Below are 18,593 nucleotides of genomic sequence, written 5' to 3'. Positions count from 1 at the left end.
ATGCCGGTTTATTGACAAGTGATCTTTAAGTCATTAGAAGGAGCAATCACATGGTAAAGGGTCTAGTAATTAGCCCATTGCAGTGCTTTATACCAGAATCATAATTTTAGTGTAATTTTAAATAGGACAAATTATAGGATAAAATGTATACTTTTAATCTACATTACCACTATTTTATTTTAAATAAACACTGGTCAATAAAGAAATAGTTTGTTTTGTTACTTTTTTGTCTTATGCCGCGTACACACGACCGGACTTTACGGCATACTTGGTCCGGCGGACCGGAGTCCGTCGGACAATTCGATCATGTGTGGGCTCAAGCGGACTTTTTTTCCCCAAAAGTTTGACGGACCTAGAAATGAAACATGTTTCAAATCTTTTCGACGGACTTGAGTCCGGTCAAAAAGTCCGCTCATCTGTATGCTAGTCCGACAGACAAAAACCGATGCTAGGGCAGCTATTGGCTACTGGCTATGAACTTCCTTGTTTTAGTCCGGTCGTACGTCATCACGTACAAATCCGTCGGACTTTGGTTGATCGTGTGTAGGCAAGTCTGTTCATTCGGAAAGTCAGTTTAATGGGGCGTACACACGGTCGGACTTTTTGTCTACAAAAGTCCGACAGCCTGTCCGACAGACTTCCGGCGGACTTTCGGCAGACTTGCAGCAGACTTTCTAACGAACTGACTTGCCTACACACGACCACACAAAAGTCCGACGGATTCGTACGTGATGACGTACACCGGACTAAAATAAGGAAGTTCATAGCCAGTAGCCAATAGCTGCCCTAGCGTGAGTTTTTGTCCGTCGGACTAGCACACAGACGAGCGGATTTCGGGGTCCGTCGTAGTTACGACGTAAAGATTTGAAGCATGTTTCAAATCTAAAGTCCGTCGGATTTGAGGCTGAAAAAGTCTGCTGAAAGTCCGGAGAAGCCCACACACGATCGGATTACCAGCCAGCTTTAGTCCGTCGGCGTCCGTTGGACTTTTGTAGACGAAAAGTCCGACCGTGTGTACGCCCCATAAAAGTCAGTCGAAAAGTCAGCCGGACAAAGTCTGCCGTAAAGTCCTCTCGTGTGTACGCGGCATAAGGATTGCATATTGTTTGTAAGACAATAACACAAAAAAGAAAGTATTGTTTGTCTTTAAAAAATATATGTGTTACTTGTCATCTTAAGTAATGACAAAGTTATTGCAGAATAAACAGCATCTATAGCAGAAATGTAAAATTAGCTCAGGTACATAGGGGTATAGAGGTATTAGAAGTGAAGTGGTTAATATAGACACCGAACAGTATTTGAGCTTAAAAGTAAAAGAGTTCAGAAATTCCTAATGTACCTGACTGGCAAGGCATGCATAGATTTGTGTTCTAATCTACTGTACTCTGTTTTCTCATATTTACAGAAAAGGTATCTGCAGTATCTGCCATTACTAAACAATTTCCTAGGTCTGTACACATCAACCTTAACCACTTCAGCCCCGGACAGATTTGCCCCCTTAATGACCAGGCCATTTTTTGTGATACGGCACTGCGTCGCTTTAACTGACAATTGTGTGGTTGTGCGACGCTGTACCCAAACAAAATTGACATTCTTTTTTACCCACAAATAGAGCTTTTTCTTTTTGTGGTGTTTGACCACCTCTGTGGTTTTTATTTTTTGCGCTACAAACAAAAAAAGATAGACAATTTTGGAAAAAAAATTTTTTTTTACTTTCTGCTATAATACATATACAAAAAATATATAAAAAAACAAATTTATTAATCAGTTTAGGCCAATATATATTTTTCTACATATTTTTGGTAAAAAAATCGCAATAGGTATATATTGATTGGTTTGCGCAAAAGTTATCGCGTCTAAAAACTCCAGGATAGATTTAGGGACTTTTTTTTTTTGTTTTTTTGTTTTTACTGGTAATAGCGGTGATCTGTGATTTTTAGCGGGACTGCGACATTGCAGCGGACAAATCTGACCCCAAATTACACTTTTTGGGGACCAGTGACATTATTACATTGATCAGTGCTATAAAAATGCACTGATCGATGTAAAAATTACACTGGCAGGGAAGAGGCTAACATTAGGGGGCGATCAAGGGATTAAGTGTGTTCCCTGGGTGTGTTCCTAACTGTGTGGGGGATGCGCTCACTGGGTAATGACAGAGATCACTGTTCCCGATCACTGGGAACAGAAGATCTCTGACGTGTCATTAGGCAGAACGGGGAATCACCTTGTTTACAAAGGCAGTTCCCCGTTCTGCCTCTGTACACATCGATCGTGTTTTTGCCAGGGGACATTGAGTCCTTGGGGCCCACGGGCACGCTCCTGCAGAGCACAGTGGGTGCGCGCATGCCCGCTATCCTCCCTGCACAGACCGACGTACACCTACGCCGGTTTGCGCAGGAGAGTCAACCTGCAGCAGTATAATGACGGTGGCTGGTCGGCAAGAGGTTAAAGACATTAAGCCTGGTGATTAGGGTCCCTTTTAAAAACACCCTCTTTAGTCCTTCCTGTCTGAAGTCTGTTGCATGGTCTTAAACTGTGTATACATGCATTGTTTTTGTTTCATTCAGAATCTACACCAACAGGTTGCATGAAGGACTCCTCTACACTATGATACTGTATTTGCACATCAGAACCCCTCCACTGTTATGCCCCGTACACACAGTCAGATTTTCTGATGGAAAATGTCCGATCGGAGCGTGTTGTCGGACATTCCGACCGTGTGTGGGCTCCATCGGACATTTTCCATCGGATTTTCCGACACACAAAGTTTGAGAGCAGGCTATAAAATTTTCCGACAACAAAATCCGATCGCGTCAATTCCGACCGTGTGTGGTCTGTTCCGACGCACAAAGTGCCACGCATGCTCAGAAGAAATTCCGAGACGGAACAGCTCGGTCTGGTAAAATTAGCGTTCGCAATGGATACAGCACTTTCGTCACGGTGAAATGTTAAAAATGGTTTAATACAGCGCACTCTCTTCTTCTTTATAATGTGAGAAGAATTACTAAACAATTTCCTAGGTCTGTACACATCAACCTTAACCAGTTCAGCCCCGGACAGATTTGCCCCCTTAATGACCAGGCCATTTTTTGTGATACGGCACTGCGTCGCTTTAACTGACAATTGTGTGGTTGTGCGACGCTGTACCCAAACAAAATTGACATTCTTTTTTACCCACAAATAGAGCTTTTTCTTTTTGTGGTGTTTGACCACCTCTGTGGTTTTTATTTTTTGCGCTACAAACAAAAAAAGATAGACAATTTTGGAAAAAAAAATTTTTTTTTACTTTCTGCTATAATACATATACAAAAAATATATAAAAAAACAAATTTATTAATCAGTTTAGGCCAAACTCTCTTCTTCTTTATAATGTGAGAAGAATGAAGTAGTTTTGCTGCTCATATTCACACAGACTTCTCACAAACTTATTTCTTTACTATTTATCGGGATTCCCTCAATATATTTTGATTTGTCACAGACAACATTATTTTTGTGTTGTATTTTTTTTTTTTTGTTTTAAGGCAGATTATTTTTTTTTGGTTTGTATTTTTTTCAAGGCTGATCTTTTTTTATTGTATTTGTATTTTTACTCCAGAATATTTTTGTGTGTGTTTAGTGTGTCAAGTTACCACAACACCATTGATATGTTGTTATATTTAATCTGTAGGAGATTGTTTGGTGTTGTTGTCTCTTGTTAATTTCACATTGTACTTTAGAAATGTACCTGAATCCTCACAAACAAACTGTCCTTTTTGGATGAAAACACACATAGGAGAGTATAATTTTCCCAAAAAATTCATTTATTAAGGGCTCACAACTAAACAAAGAGGGAGGCAACACTGGAGAAACAGCAGAAATGGGTGAAGCCTTGGACCCCCAGGGCAGACATCAACTATTTTCAAGCAAAATTGTTGGCCTGAGGAGTCCATATGTAAGGGAGTGCAGTCTGGTCCAGAAGTCCCAGAGATCCGGAAAGCAGCAGATGACATCTGTGTCCCCAGGCTGTGGTCATACAAGAGACTGCATCTTTTGTCAGACCAGATTGAACCCAGGGCCATTACTCTCTGGTCTTCCTTCCACGCTTCCTTCCACGCTGTGGCTCTGGTGGTGGAGTTGTGGCAGCAGGAGGAGGAGGATGGTCCAACTCAATCACGTCGGTCTTGGCTGTGATTTTGCCACTCACCCCCTTAGTTAGGACTTTATTAATAAGTTGCTCACACATGAGGCGTTGACCCTCCTGCATGCCCTGAAGTTTTGTGGCAGCCATGCAGGCAAAGGCCTCTTCAGGAGTGGGTAAGGCTCGGAGGGACGCAAAAGCCTCCTGAATAAGCCTGAGTGCAGAATCCTGAACATGACTCCCCTTCCTGGGTCTTTTGTATGGAAGGCGGAGGGAAGGAACCTGCGATTCGGTCATGCTGCGACTGGTCCCAGGCTTCTCCTGGCTGACACTTAGCCCCGCCTCCTCCTGGCTGCCACTAACCCCCGCCTCCTCCTGGCTGCCACATTCCACAGCCTCCTCCTGGCTGAGGTCTTCCTGTGTATGAAAAAGGGACATAGTTTTAGTTTTTTATTCATCAATCACACACAATTTTCACCTCCTGACTGTTGCAAATTGAATGTTAACAAATATAACAGACTATCATTCTGAGCCCAGCATTTTTCATTCTTGTCCCAATTTTGGGTGTCCACTACTGTTTATTGATATGTAAAACACTTTTTTCAATCAGCAATTAGTGATCAATAATAACATCTAGTAAACATAATTTATTTATTGACCAGAAATCTGTAGAACAATGCTATACCTGACTCCAGCTGGGCTCCTCAACTTCTTCCTGGCTGGAAGGCCCAGGTTGGACATCGGAAGCCTCAGCTGGGGTGTAAGGAAGAGTGGAAGGAAGGGTGGAGAGGGATTCCCTGACTTCAGTGTGGTCTGACAGAAATCGCAGTCTCTCATAGTACCACAGCCTGGGGACATAAATGTCATCTGCTCCAGCTCCTGATCTCTGGGAATCCGTGACCTTCTTGCGCTCCCTAAGATATGTGCTCCTCAGGCCACCAATTTTGGTTTTTAAATAAGGGATGGTTGCTGTGGGGACCACCGGCTTCACCCACTCCAGCAGTTTCTCCAGCGCTGCCTGCCTCTTTTGTTTATTATTGTAATGAGGATGTCTCACCTGCCACAGACAGGGCAGCTCCCTGTATTTGTCTATGATCAGGGGGAGGAAGTTGTGGTCATTGAAGCCATCCATTTTCTCTGCAAGACACAACACAAGACAAACCCTAAGGTCAGGCTAAACTCTCCTAATCTTGTTACAATATAGGCTTCAATTTCGAAGCAGTATAGGCCCAAGTTTAGATCTTACCTTCGTTATCACGATCGGCGCCTCCGATGCTCCTTCCTCCGCTCACAGATCGTACGTAATACGCACGCGTGTTACGCTTTAGACACACTGCGCATGCGTGTAACTCCGCCCGCCCCTGATGTTCTTTCTAGCCTGTTCCCCGCCCCTTTTTGTTCTGCGCAGTGGGGGAAGAGCACATGGCGGAGACACAGCAGGTGCGTGCTAATTACAGGAACGAGGAGGAGGAAAGCCCGGATCCGGAAACGTCCCGATCCAGAAGGAGATTTAAGGCCCCAAATATGTCCTTTGGGGAGATGTTGGAGATGGTCGACATAATGAAAAGGGCCGACTATGATGGAAAGTATGGACCTTACCCCAACCCCAATGTCTGAAAGGCCAAGATCATGGCGAAAGTGGTCAGGAGTCTGCACCGGAATTTTGGGGTACGACGATTGAAAGATCAGCTCAGGAAGCGGCGGTCGGACCTCAAATTACGAGAACATGAGCAGTACAGGAAGATCCGGAGAGTGCTGCAAAAAAGTAAGTAGTTGTGCTGTGTTCCTATTCTTTTTGTGTTTATTACGTTCGTGCTGCTCCATGTGCTTTTCTTAAAAGTGTACATTTTAAAATGGCAACTTTCATGTTCATGGGCACATTATTCGTTCATATCAAACATTTTTCTTTCGGCCTATAAAACACCATTGTTGCATTTGGCCACATTTTTTACGCCCTACTTGTATGAAACTAATTTGGTTGTGTAGATGGCTTTGTTACTAGAATGAAATGCAAACTAGATTCTGTGTAAGGAGAGGACACTGAGCAGCTGTTTTCACATCTGGACACTGGAGCACTAGTGTGGGACCCCAGAACACCATTTTTATTAGGGGGGCCACACAGGTGCTCCAGTGTATACTATAGGGGGGGGGGTCTCCATCTGTGAAGCTTGTACCAAACAGGTAAAGTATTGCAGCTTGACAAAGGACACTGAAAATGCTACATTTTGGAACTCTGCCAAAATAGACAATTGTACCCCACTTCCAAGCAATGTTTCCTATTTATAGTTCTGCCATCAAATATCTGTGTGCTAAGTATACCATTTTTGTTTTACATAGGGGAGAAAAGACTCGGAGGACACCCCTCATCCGAGGAGACCACAGACCCCCCACCTCTGGAAGAAGGGGAAATACCCCAACACAAGAAGAGCAGGAGGAAGAAGACGTGGTGGAACTAGTCACCACAACAGGTGAGTGTCTGCGACCACAGGCTCAGGTAAGAGATGGATGCCGGCATATTTTTTATACCTGTTTTTGTTTGGTTTCTCTCTTTTTAGGTGATCGTGATGTTGTGGATCCAGATCCTTTCACATCAGAAAGTGCCCAGATCCTGATCGGGGAGATCATGGGGTGTAATTTAGCTTTGGAAAACCTCCAGAAAAACATCAATGATGTTATTCAAAAAAATAAAAACATCATTGATGTTTTGGGGCGAGTTTAAAACCCCTCCAAATCAGGAGGCGGAGCCTAGCAGAGCAGACATGCATTGTTAGAGCTCCACACCGCTGAGGAGAGAAGAGAAGGACAAAGCGGAGCCTGCAGGCTCAAAAGGTATCCATTTGAACCTTTTTGCCCCAGGGAACAAACTGTGAAAGTTTGGGCAGGAAATATGGTGCTGGGAGGAAACCGTGGCAGAAATAAAAATCACCTCACAAAGAGCTCACAGGCACTCACTGCAGCTGAAGCAGCTCCAGTCACCTCACAAGATACAGCATCAGGGCGCTCTCACAGACAGAAAATGTCACAGCAAGACTCTCCATTTGAGTCAGATACAGAACAAATCCTCTCACAAACTTCTCCACAAGCCTCCTCAGTATCCCCAGTAATATTATTACAATTTGAAAAGATGCTTCATAAGGCTTTAAAACAAACCTCAGACCAAATAACAAAAAGCCTAACCAAAGAAATAAGAGAGCTGGGAAACCGCACCGCAGCCTTAGAAATAAAAATGGATGAAATTGAAATTACAACCCAAGAAAATATAACAGAATTGGAACAATTAAAAAAAGAGAATTTAATACTTCAAACTAAGCTCGAAGATTACGAAAATAGAGCCAGACGTTCAAACTTGCGCATAAGGGGAATACCTGAAACTGTGACAGACCTGCAATCTACTATTACTGCTCTATTACAAGAACTAAAGCCAGATATCCCTATTGAACGTTTAGAACTGGACAGAGTACACAGAGCCCTCACAGCCAAAAAGAAAGATGGACCCCCACGTGATATAATCACAAAATTTCATTATTACAGAACGAAAGAACAAATACTAATTGCTGCAAGAGAAAAAAAGGAACTTAATTTTCAAGGACACAATTATCAAATTTTTGCTGACCTATCCCAACTTACTATTACTAAAAGACGATCCATGAAACCCCAACTAATGGAACTGCAACGCCACAACATCATGTATCAATGGGGCTTCCCCTTTTCAGTCAGATTTAACTACCAAGGTACAATTTACAGAAGCAGATCAGCAGATGAACTACAACAAACCCTTTTAAAATTAAATCTGACAGAACCCACAAGCAGCAACACTCCCACACGCAGAAGAATGGCATCATTTTCACCTTCAGGCAGCACCCAGAAAATTTCAGAACAAAATGGGAATCATCATTCTCACAAAAGATGCCACATCATCCATGGACCAAGAAGATTCAATGGACTGACATCCTAATTCCTGATATCTCTTCATTTATTATACTAAGAGATGGTTCTCTATAAAAAACCTATATTTATAACTGAATGTAACTGCATTCTGATAGTCACACACTGTGTGGTATCATGTTACATTCCAGTTATATTTCTTATTACTTCTGATTCATATAGCCTTAGCATATATAAGTGAAATAAGGAAATTCTTGTTCAGTTATATATTATCAGGTAATAACAGCAGATTTATTACTTTTTAGGACAAATATATTCAATAATCCAGAAGTAATGGAAGCTTTTTCTCTCTTTTCTTAAAACAAATATATTATTACCTAACTAGTTCCTAGAATTATGTTTTTGTTTATTCTAATCTGAAGCAATACAACCTCAATTTTATGAGTTAACATATCTAAACAGTTACATATGAATAAAATATGTAATTGTTTACTCTAAAAGGGTTAAAATCCCAAAATAATTCAAACTATCTTCATCAATACCAAAGTTATTAACAGTACCTTTGTAACTGAATTATTTAGCCTAGGGCAAGACTAACCATATACAACCACCCTGGAATAAATAATTTCAACAAAAACTATATTCTGCACTCCAATTAATGAAACATCATTTTGATGTCTTTTGACATAGCACTTCTCTCCTGTAAGCGGAAGATCCGTGTACCCCCATTAGCCCTCCTCATTCTCCCAACCATATTATGTGGGAGTGTGACGAAGGCACTTATTCCCCTGAGAGAGATATTTATTCTCTTTCACGGGTAAATTGTGATTACTTGCAAAAAATAATTTATACAATGTATCATCTAATCTCATATGTTTTTTGTTTACTCTTTACTCCAGAATTCACTGGTTTCTTTTCTATCTATTCATCTCTTCAGTCCACACAGGTTGATCTGCGCAGTCAGCTCTGCATAACAAAAAGTAAGTCAAAACTATTTGATCTATTGCCATGGCACCACTGAATATACTTTCCCTGAATGTTCAGGGAATAAATGTCCCTCAAAAAAGGACCAAAGCCTTCCGTACTTTCCATAACAAGAAGGCTCACATAGTACGCCTCCAAGAAACACACTTCGCCAAAGATTCTACTCCAAAATATATTTCTCCTTTTTATCAACAAATTTACACGGCTTCTGCCTGTACCAAGCAAAGGGGAACTCTAATTGCATTTCACCGATCCACACCATTCACCTTATCATCAGAAATTAAAGACCCAGAAGGTAGATACCTGATACTCATGGGTTATATAATGGATACAGCAATCACGGTGATTTCCTACTACGCTCCTAACAAACAACCTACACCATTCCTCTCACATATATTACAAGTGATTAATACACACAAAATAGGAACAGTGATAATGTGTGGGGATTCGAACCAGGTCCTCCTCCCATTTCTAGATAAATCACCTTTTACACCATCCAAAATAACCTCTAGATTACCTTTTTCTCAACTTCTTTCCAAATACAATCTGGTAGATTCATGGAGAGAAAGTAACCCAATGAAAAAGAAATTCACTTATTTCTCGCACCCTCATCAAACCTTCACCAGAATAGATCATATTTTTCTAACAATAGGAATGATACCAGAAATTATTGCATCAGATATAATTCCTATTCCGTGGTCTGACCATAATGCAGTATACACTACTATAGCCTCAGCCATACCAAAAGCGCATGACCCAACGTGGTACTTACCGGACATAATGCTCAAACACCCACTACATCAGATGGCCATTGAACAAGCTTTAAAGGAATACATATCAATTAATAATACAACAGACATTTCCCCAATAACACTGTGGGAAGCTCATAAGCCTGTCTTGCGTGGTACAATACAAAGACAAATGGCACTATTTAAAAGGGAACGCAAAAATCTAGCAAAAAAACTAGAATTCAATTTTAATGCAGCCTACATATCATTTCAAGATAATCCATCTCAGAGTACAAAATCTCATCTGGAAAAATCTAGATTGGAATACGATCTATTTCTCACTGAGTCAGTTGATAAATCCCTCAAACGCTCCAAACACAATTTCTACATGAATACAAACAAACCAGGTACATATTTGGCTCGGGCATTAAATTCAACTAACAAATCTTTCAAACCAATACGTTTGAAATTATCAAAAAATGTTTACACTTGTAATCCAGTTAAAATAGTCCATAAATTTCACTCACATCTCGCAACTTTATACAAGACAAACAATGAATTTAATCCTACAGAGGCTGAATCCTTCTTCTCAAAAATAACCTTACCTGAGTTATCTCAGAATCAAAAAAGCAGTTTGGATGAGCCTATAACTATAGATGAAGTTGCTAACGCCATAAAAGACCTAAAACTTAACAAAAGACCAGGCCCAGACGGCTACTCGGCTTTATACTATAAAACATTCTCAGAAATACTCTCTCCCATTCTCACTGAAACTTTTAACAAACTTCTAGATGGACATTCTTTTCGGCAAGAAACACTAATGGCAATTGTTTGTATGATCCCAAAACCCCTTTCTGATGATACTTCCTGTGTGAATTATCGGCCTATCTCTCTGTTAAACCTCGATATTAAATTATTAGCAAAAATAATAGCAAAATGCCTCAATAACATTATAGGAAAATTAATACATAGAGATCAAGTAGGCTTCATGCCAAATAGACAGGCAGGCGATAATATACGCAGGGCAGTGTTATTGGCACATATTGCTAAAAAACGGAAAATCCCTTTATGTTTTCTATCTCTCGATATTAAGAGGGCATTTGACACAGTATCCTGGCAATATATGCAATATTCATTACAAAAATGGGGTTTTGGACCCCACTTTTTAACATGGATCAAAGCATTATATAATAAACCCAAAGCCTATATAAAATATGCTGGATACAAATCTGAAGCCTTTAATATCGAAAGAGGTACCCGACAGGGTTGCCCATTATCTCCCTTATTATTTGCCCTTATACTCGAACCCATGGCCCAATACATCAGAACAAACCAAACTATAACTGGAATTGAAGTAGGAGGTATTACACACAAATTATGTATATTTGCAGACGATATATTACTTTTTCTATCATCACCACAGGTCTCTGGTCCTAACTTAATACCAGCTCTTGATGGATTTGCAGTCCTATCCGGCCTTATGATTAATCCTAAGAAATGCCTAGTGCTTAATATTTCACTCACAAACATGGAATTGATCCCGGCTAGGGCTGCACTCCCATTCACATGGGCAGAAAAATCAATCCCATATCTTGGAATTCATTTAACAGCATCTCATTCTGACTTATTCTCAACCAATTATCCTCCTGTATTAAGACAGATCACAAATCTAATAAAACAATGGTCGCAACTTCCTTTATCCTGGATAGGGAAGATTAATGCAATCAAAATGACTATTCTACCCAAATTGCTTTATCTATTCAGAGTCCTCCCTATTCCAATTCCTTCCTATTTTTTGAGAATAGTACAAAAAAGAGCAACTTCGTTTATATGGGGCTCTTCTAAACCACGTATACCTATACACACACTACATCTTCCCAAAAATAAAGGAGGCCTGGGATACCCTAATTTTACTAACTACTACAGAGCAGCACATTTGGCCAGTCTGTCCAAATACCATGCCAAACAGGAAATCCCATTATGGGTATTTATAGAGGCTTCAGAAAATGACCCTCTATTAATATCAAATTTATTATGGCTTAATCCTAAAGACCGCTTTAAAATTCATAATCCCATAACTAAACACTTCTTATCTCTCTGGGATAAACTAAAAACCAAATATCAGTTACAATCTCCACACAATCCTCTCCTTTCTTTTATCAGAAATCCGGCCTTTTATCCGGCATGGATCTACCCAAATTCTTTTAAAGCTTGGACAACATCAGGCACTCAGACACTAAATGACTTCATAGCATCTAAATCATTCCTTTCATTCCCATCGCTTAGAGAAAAATATGATCTACCAAACTCTGAGATATTCAGATATCTCCAAATCAAAAATTTCTATACACCATTCCTAAAAGGGGATACACCATTATCCCAATTATCCATTTTTGAATCAATCTGTACAAAAGATCCATTTGCTAAAGGTACAATTTCATCACTTTATAATCAATTATATGGAGTAGCAAATCTTAATAGACCCTCTTACGTTCAGAGGTGGGAGGAGGACCTGGGACGAACTTTAGAAGACACAGACTGGTCTAACATATGGCTCACATCTAAGTCATCTTCACCCAACATCTTAGCACTGGAGACAAATTATAAAGTCCTAACTCGCTGGTACCTTGTACCCGCTAGAGTGGCAAAATATTCACCTAATACCTCAGCTCTTTGTTTTCGAGGATGCCCAGAAATAGGCACATATTTACACATATGGTGGACGTGCCCAGTAATCCAAACCTTCTGGAAGGAAGTCTTCGTGATTGCATCTAAAATATTTAAAAAAATAATACAACCAGATCCATATTTAACTTTACTTAATCTAAAACCGGAATGGTTAACACTCTCTCAATTCAAACTTATGATCCAACTAATAACGGCTGCAAAACAAACAGTGGCCAAGGCATGGAAATCTCCTACATTGGTACTAGCAGAAACAATTCACAGAATGAATAATACAATGTCCCATGCTAAGATGGTAGCCATCGATCAAAATCAAATTCCAAAATTTGAAAAACTTTGGCATCCTTGGATAAAATAACAGTTCCTGTCAAACTTCAATGACTCTGTCCTGTTGCCATGGTAACAGATTAAATGACTTACAGAGACACCCATTCTAAGGCCTCAAAGAGAACTAAAAAGAATAATAAACTGACGAGCGGGACAACCTTGTGGACCATACCTCTACCTTTCAACCCTTTTTCTTCTTTCTCTTTCCTTTTCTCCACCTTACGATTAAAGCTCATTATCAGAATTTATTTGACCTATATACACTCTACTTGTAAACAATATGTATAGTAGGTATAAATCATTTAAATACCTACAAAAGTAACTAAAGAAATTATATATATCTTTAATTTAGGTTTACGTGAACCCAATGTTTAATATTTGAAATTTCATTTACCTATATAAACCCTACTGTAAAACAATGAGCTTACTTTATAGATCCTTGTAAACTTACTTTATGTATCTTTATAACATTGTATACTCAATAAACTTCTTTTGACAAGGAAAACCCCTCCAAATCACTTTCTTCTTTTGTGTGCTACAAAGTTCAAAATGTTTTAGCGATTTTTAGAAAAGCAAAATTTGGAGGATGCACACAGTGTGCCAACATGTGCTATTTGCCATCACGGGAGATCAATGTAGGCGTTTTGGGGGTGCAACCCCTTCCTCAATAATAAAGTAGCTGAGAGGAAGGGGTTTCTCCCCCAAAACACGTCCCTTGATCCCCCGTGATGCTGCGCAGCTAGCACATGTTGACATTTCGTAAATTGGTGTGCCTCTTTCAAATTTGGCTTTTCCTGGGGTGACTTCACCCCATGTGAACGCAATATCAAACACAGTTCCTAAATACGCATGTCTGATATTGCCTTCAAGTTCTACCAAATGTGAACTTTGTAAGTTCAAGATTTGTGTCTTTCTTGTTGGTTTTACACATGCCTGTTTTATCTTAAATGGACATTTCTGTTTTTAATAATGCCACCCCAAAAATTGTTATACAACAAACATGTTGGTTTGTTTTAAAAACCTTTTCTAAATGCACATGTGATTGTGCAGGTATTAAAAAGATTGTTAATTAAGAATGTGTGGATTATTGTCTCAACGCTACAACACTTTTGTGGTGATGTAATTGCTGCTTTATGTGAAAATGGGGGTTATTTCCTAAGGGCAAATCCTCTTTGCACTACAAGTGCAGTTTCAGTGCAGTTTTAAGTGCACTTGTAGTGCAAAGTGTCTTTGCCTTTAGTAAATAACACCCAACAGTGCTTTGTATAAGGTTACACAATCACGCCATTTTCAGGACTCCCCACATTTCTGTCAGGGTCAGCTAAAACAAACACAAGCAGTAAATGTCACCAAAGATTTGCTTTCTTTTTTTTTTATTTGATAAAGGCTTCACAAATTGTCTGGCATATTGATGGCCCCCCTACCCGCAAAGAACTCAAGGTATCTTAACCGAACATCACGGGCATTTAGGGAGGGCAAGCCAGAACGGCCACTTTCAAGCGCCGTCAGGGTTGTTTCATTTATAATTCCGGCCTCAGGCCCAACTGAGCCAGCATAGTTGGCCGAATGTTGCCGTAAAAAGTTATGTAGAACACAGCACGCCAGGATTATATGATTAAGTTTATACTCCGCCATATGGATGGGTGTAAGAAATAGGCGGTAATTAAAAACCCTGTGTTCCGGGGTGAGGGTCCTCATCGGGAATGGCCGCATAAGATGGTCCCCCAGCGCAAATGCTTCATCCGCAACAAAGACGAATGGGAGTCCTTCCACATTCTCTTCTGGAGGTGGCAAGTCCAAGCTGCCATTCTGGAGATGCCTGTAAAACTCCGTCTGGGCGATGACTCCACCATTAGACATCCGGCCATTCTTCCCCACGTCCACATACAGGAAGTCGTAATTAGCCGACACCACCGCTAACATCACAATACTATTGAACCTGTCAGGGACTAACCCGCAGGAGAACTAACATCTATGGCCAGCAGAATCCTGTATCAATTAACACAAATTCTCCAGCACTAATGCGAACACCTGCACGCCAAATCACACACACCACGTGAGAGACTCCAGGCACCAAGCATACTATTTAAAGCATGTTGCAGCAGTCACCAACTGCTGCATGATCTTCAGCTTCCTGTGTATTCCTCAGTTCCTGTTCCTGTTGTCTTGGATTATCTGCTAAACGACCCGGCTTGTCTTGACCTATCTGATCTGTACTTACCCCGGCTTGACCCTTGGCTCGTTCCTGTTACTCCGCTCTGATCTGCTGCACCGTGTATGACCCCTGGCTTGTTTTATGGACTTTGCTACTGTTTGATCTGCTGCACTGTGTATGACCCCTGGCTTGTTTTATGGACTTTGCTACTGTTTGATCCGCTGCACCGTGTATGACCCCTGGCTTGTTCTATAGACTTTGCTACTGTTTGCTGTCCTGTGTATGAACCCAGGCCTGGTTCCTGACACTGCTCCTGGTACTTCCTGCTGTACGATCTCATCTGGTACTTCCGAGGTACCCCTGCCTAGCAGTCTACCCAGCTCGTCAGCTGCCCACCAGTGGACTTCTCTGCTTCATCTCAGCTTGCCGCAGCCAGCAACCCCTGCCGCTTTGAGTATAGCTCCCCCTGTACCACCTCCAGGGGGCGCTCTGCACTTAGTCGCAAGGGAAGCTCTCCCAGCACTTCAGCCTCCGATCAGGTACGTGATAGAACCCCTTATAGTTGTTATAGTATGACCCCGAGTTGGGTGGTGGGACGATGTGGATGTGTTTCCCATCAATTGCCCCTCCGCAGTTAGGAAAGTCCCACCGCTGGGCAAAGTGGGAGGCCACAGTCTGCCATTCCTATGGCGTGGAAGGAAACTGTTGAGGAAAACAAAAAAAACTTAGTATTTTTGCACATAAACATGGAAAGCAGATTAGACACAAACATTCTTGGCCAACATCCAGATAACATTTATTAAGGGGAATTTTACAACACCAAAGTATAAGGTACACCTATCAAATTCCCCCTCCCCCCTCTCATGGGTCATTTCTAACATTATAGGGGGGGGATCTTGGACAGGTAACCCTCTTCACTTCATTGAGAGATGAATGCCTAAATACAGGGTATTACTTGGAACAGCCCCTCCTTAGTTTCACTATTGGCAGCCCACTGGACAGGTAAGAAGTGTCATAATACAAAGGTATAAATACACATTGTACACATTTGAGCACATTTGGACATTCTGCTATTACCTATCAAGATAATAATAGGATACAAAAACTTTAAACAGTACCATTTGAAAGTATACAGGCAGGCCCTTGCACTACATGCTTTGGGGAATTCATCCATACATCTGACCACTAAAGAGATGGGTATAGTGTGTATGGGTTTAGCAAAGTCAGCAGATAGATGATTGAGGATAGATAGAGAATTGGGATCAGCTGACTTAGCAGTTGGGGGGAGGGAGGGTTAATAAAAATGATTTGGGGACACTACAAAAAAAAGCCTCTGGCACTCTGCCTGAATTTAAAGCACCAATCACATTTCTAAACATTTTAGGGGGTGTTTGGGGTAAAGCACTACTATGGAACTGATAAAATACATTGTTAAGTGACTACATGAGGTGAATATAGGGCCAGGAGAGCATGCTGGGGAGGTAAGTGAAGGCAAATATGTATGAAAGACTAAAAAAATAATTACATAAAAATCCAGCATGCATGAGGACAAAGGGCACATTCACAGCATATTACAATCATGGTAATTAGGGAATGAGGAAAGAAATACAATATATTATCAAACATTCAATACAATAAAATGTGATATAAAAGGATAAAAATCTTACCTTCATATACTCCTTCTGCAGGACCTGGATGATGGCAGAACAGGTCTCTGGGATAATAATCCCCAGAGCCTGGGGGAGATGCCTGTCGAGAACTTCAAGTCCTGCAGACTTCTCCCTGTCGCCAAGTACCGCAGGGTAGCGACGAGCCTCTGCTCCGGAGTGATGGCTTGCCTCATGCAGGTATCCTGCCTGCTGATATAGGGAGTCAGCGAAGCCAACAAACGGTGAAATACGGGATCCGTCATCCGGAGAAAGTTCTTGAAATCATCAGGATTATTCTCACGGAGCAAAGGCATATGAGAGAACTGGTCACGCTGAATCAACCAATTCTTGGTCCATGAACTCCCCACCCTGTTCATGGACTGGACTTGTGTCAAGGTCAGGACCCCAACACCAAGCCCCCACACAGCACGAACTCTACGAGGAGTACGTATACGCAACATCGCTAGAAAACGGTCGGCTGCTCAGAACGAAGTAACAGAACGCACTGTAGAACAGCAAGACCTGTGAAGAGCGACCTGAAAAACAGCAACGAGTGGGCAAGATCGCACAGAAAACTCCGATACAAACTGACTGCACGCACTGAAGAGCAGATACAAACCCACAAGCACAAACTGAACCGCAGAAAATGATCTGAAAGCCACGAGTCTGAAAAAGCACGAATCGTCTCTCACCAAACTTTTACTAACACGAGATTAGCAAAAGGAGCCCAAAGGGTGCTGCGCTTGGTTCTGAACTGGCCTTTTCTAGTCTCGTTGTACGTGGTTGACGTCACCGCGTTGTTGGCGATCGGAAATTCCGACAACTTTGTGCGACCATGTGTACGCAAAACAAGTTTGAGCCAACATCCGTCGGAAAAAATCCTAGGATTTTGTTGTCGGAATGTCCGATCAATGTCCGACCGTGTGTACAGGGCATTATGCCGCGTACACATGATCGCACATTCCGACAACAAAATCCATGTTTTTTTTCCGATGTTGGCTCAAACTTGTCTTCAATACACACGGTCACACAAATCTTGTCGGAAATTCCGAACGTCAAGAACGCGGTGACGTACAACACGTAAGACGAGCCGAGAAAAATGAAATTCAATAGCCAGTGCGGCTCTTCTGCTTGATTCCGAGCATGCGTGGAATTTTGTGCATCGGAATTGTGTATACACGGCTCTTAAATTTTGTTTGTCGGAACTTCCAACAAAAAATGTCCGATGGAACCTACACACGTGTGTATGCGGCATTAGAATACACTGATCAGGCAATTGGCTGCAGCTGCTGAATTAAAGTTTTCCAGCAGTCCTGTTTTACAGAAGTCTATGAATCAACATCTGTAGTACAGGAAAGGCCACACACAGATTGAGATTTAGCCAGTCCCTGCTGAACCAGCCAAATTGTGATCCATGTGTATCCAGCTTTAGACTAGCATTGCACTGCCTGTCATGGCCTTATTATTAATGCTATAAACATATTTCATTTATAACAAAATCACAACTTGGGAATCTATATTAGTTATATGTGCTGTTCCATAGAGGACTGGGGTCTATATCTCCACCACTAGATCAAAGCTTATTTAGTTGCAAGGGACTGGATTTGTTATGAACCAAATCACAGCTTGCATATGGCATTTATTCTGTTCAGAAATAACTCATAATAAAGAACTAGAAAGAAACACTTGGATTTTCACAAAAAATAAGAATATCAAAAAGTATTGCTTGCACAGTGAGAAAACGATCCTTCATATTTTGCATGACCTCCTTCCCAATAAATGTAAACATGGACAGAAGTAAGAGTGGCAAAAAAGCAGGATAATTGCTTTATTCATTTCAAAATGCAGACATGCATTGAGGTGGCAACAATCATCTCCTGTCTTGTATTATCCGGATAGTTGTGCTAGATTCTATGGTCATACAAACTGTCAGAAAAGTGCAATGTGCTTTGTGATGACTTGTGTCCCCACTGGGTTTATGGTACTGTCTAAGCAGCAGATTTTACAGTACTTTTTCATTTAAGATGTACTGGGCGATGTGACATGAGAAAATATTGGAT

The sequence above is a fragment of the Aquarana catesbeiana genome, linkage group LG04 (genome assembly GCF_042186555.1).
Source record: "Aquarana catesbeiana isolate 2022-GZ linkage group LG04, ASM4218655v1, whole genome shotgun sequence".
Taxonomy (NCBI): domain Eukaryota; kingdom Metazoa; phylum Chordata; class Amphibia; order Anura; family Ranidae; genus Aquarana; species Aquarana catesbeiana.
The sequence above is the reverse complement of the archived record's forward strand: the minus strand, read 5'-3'. Positions refer to the sequence as shown.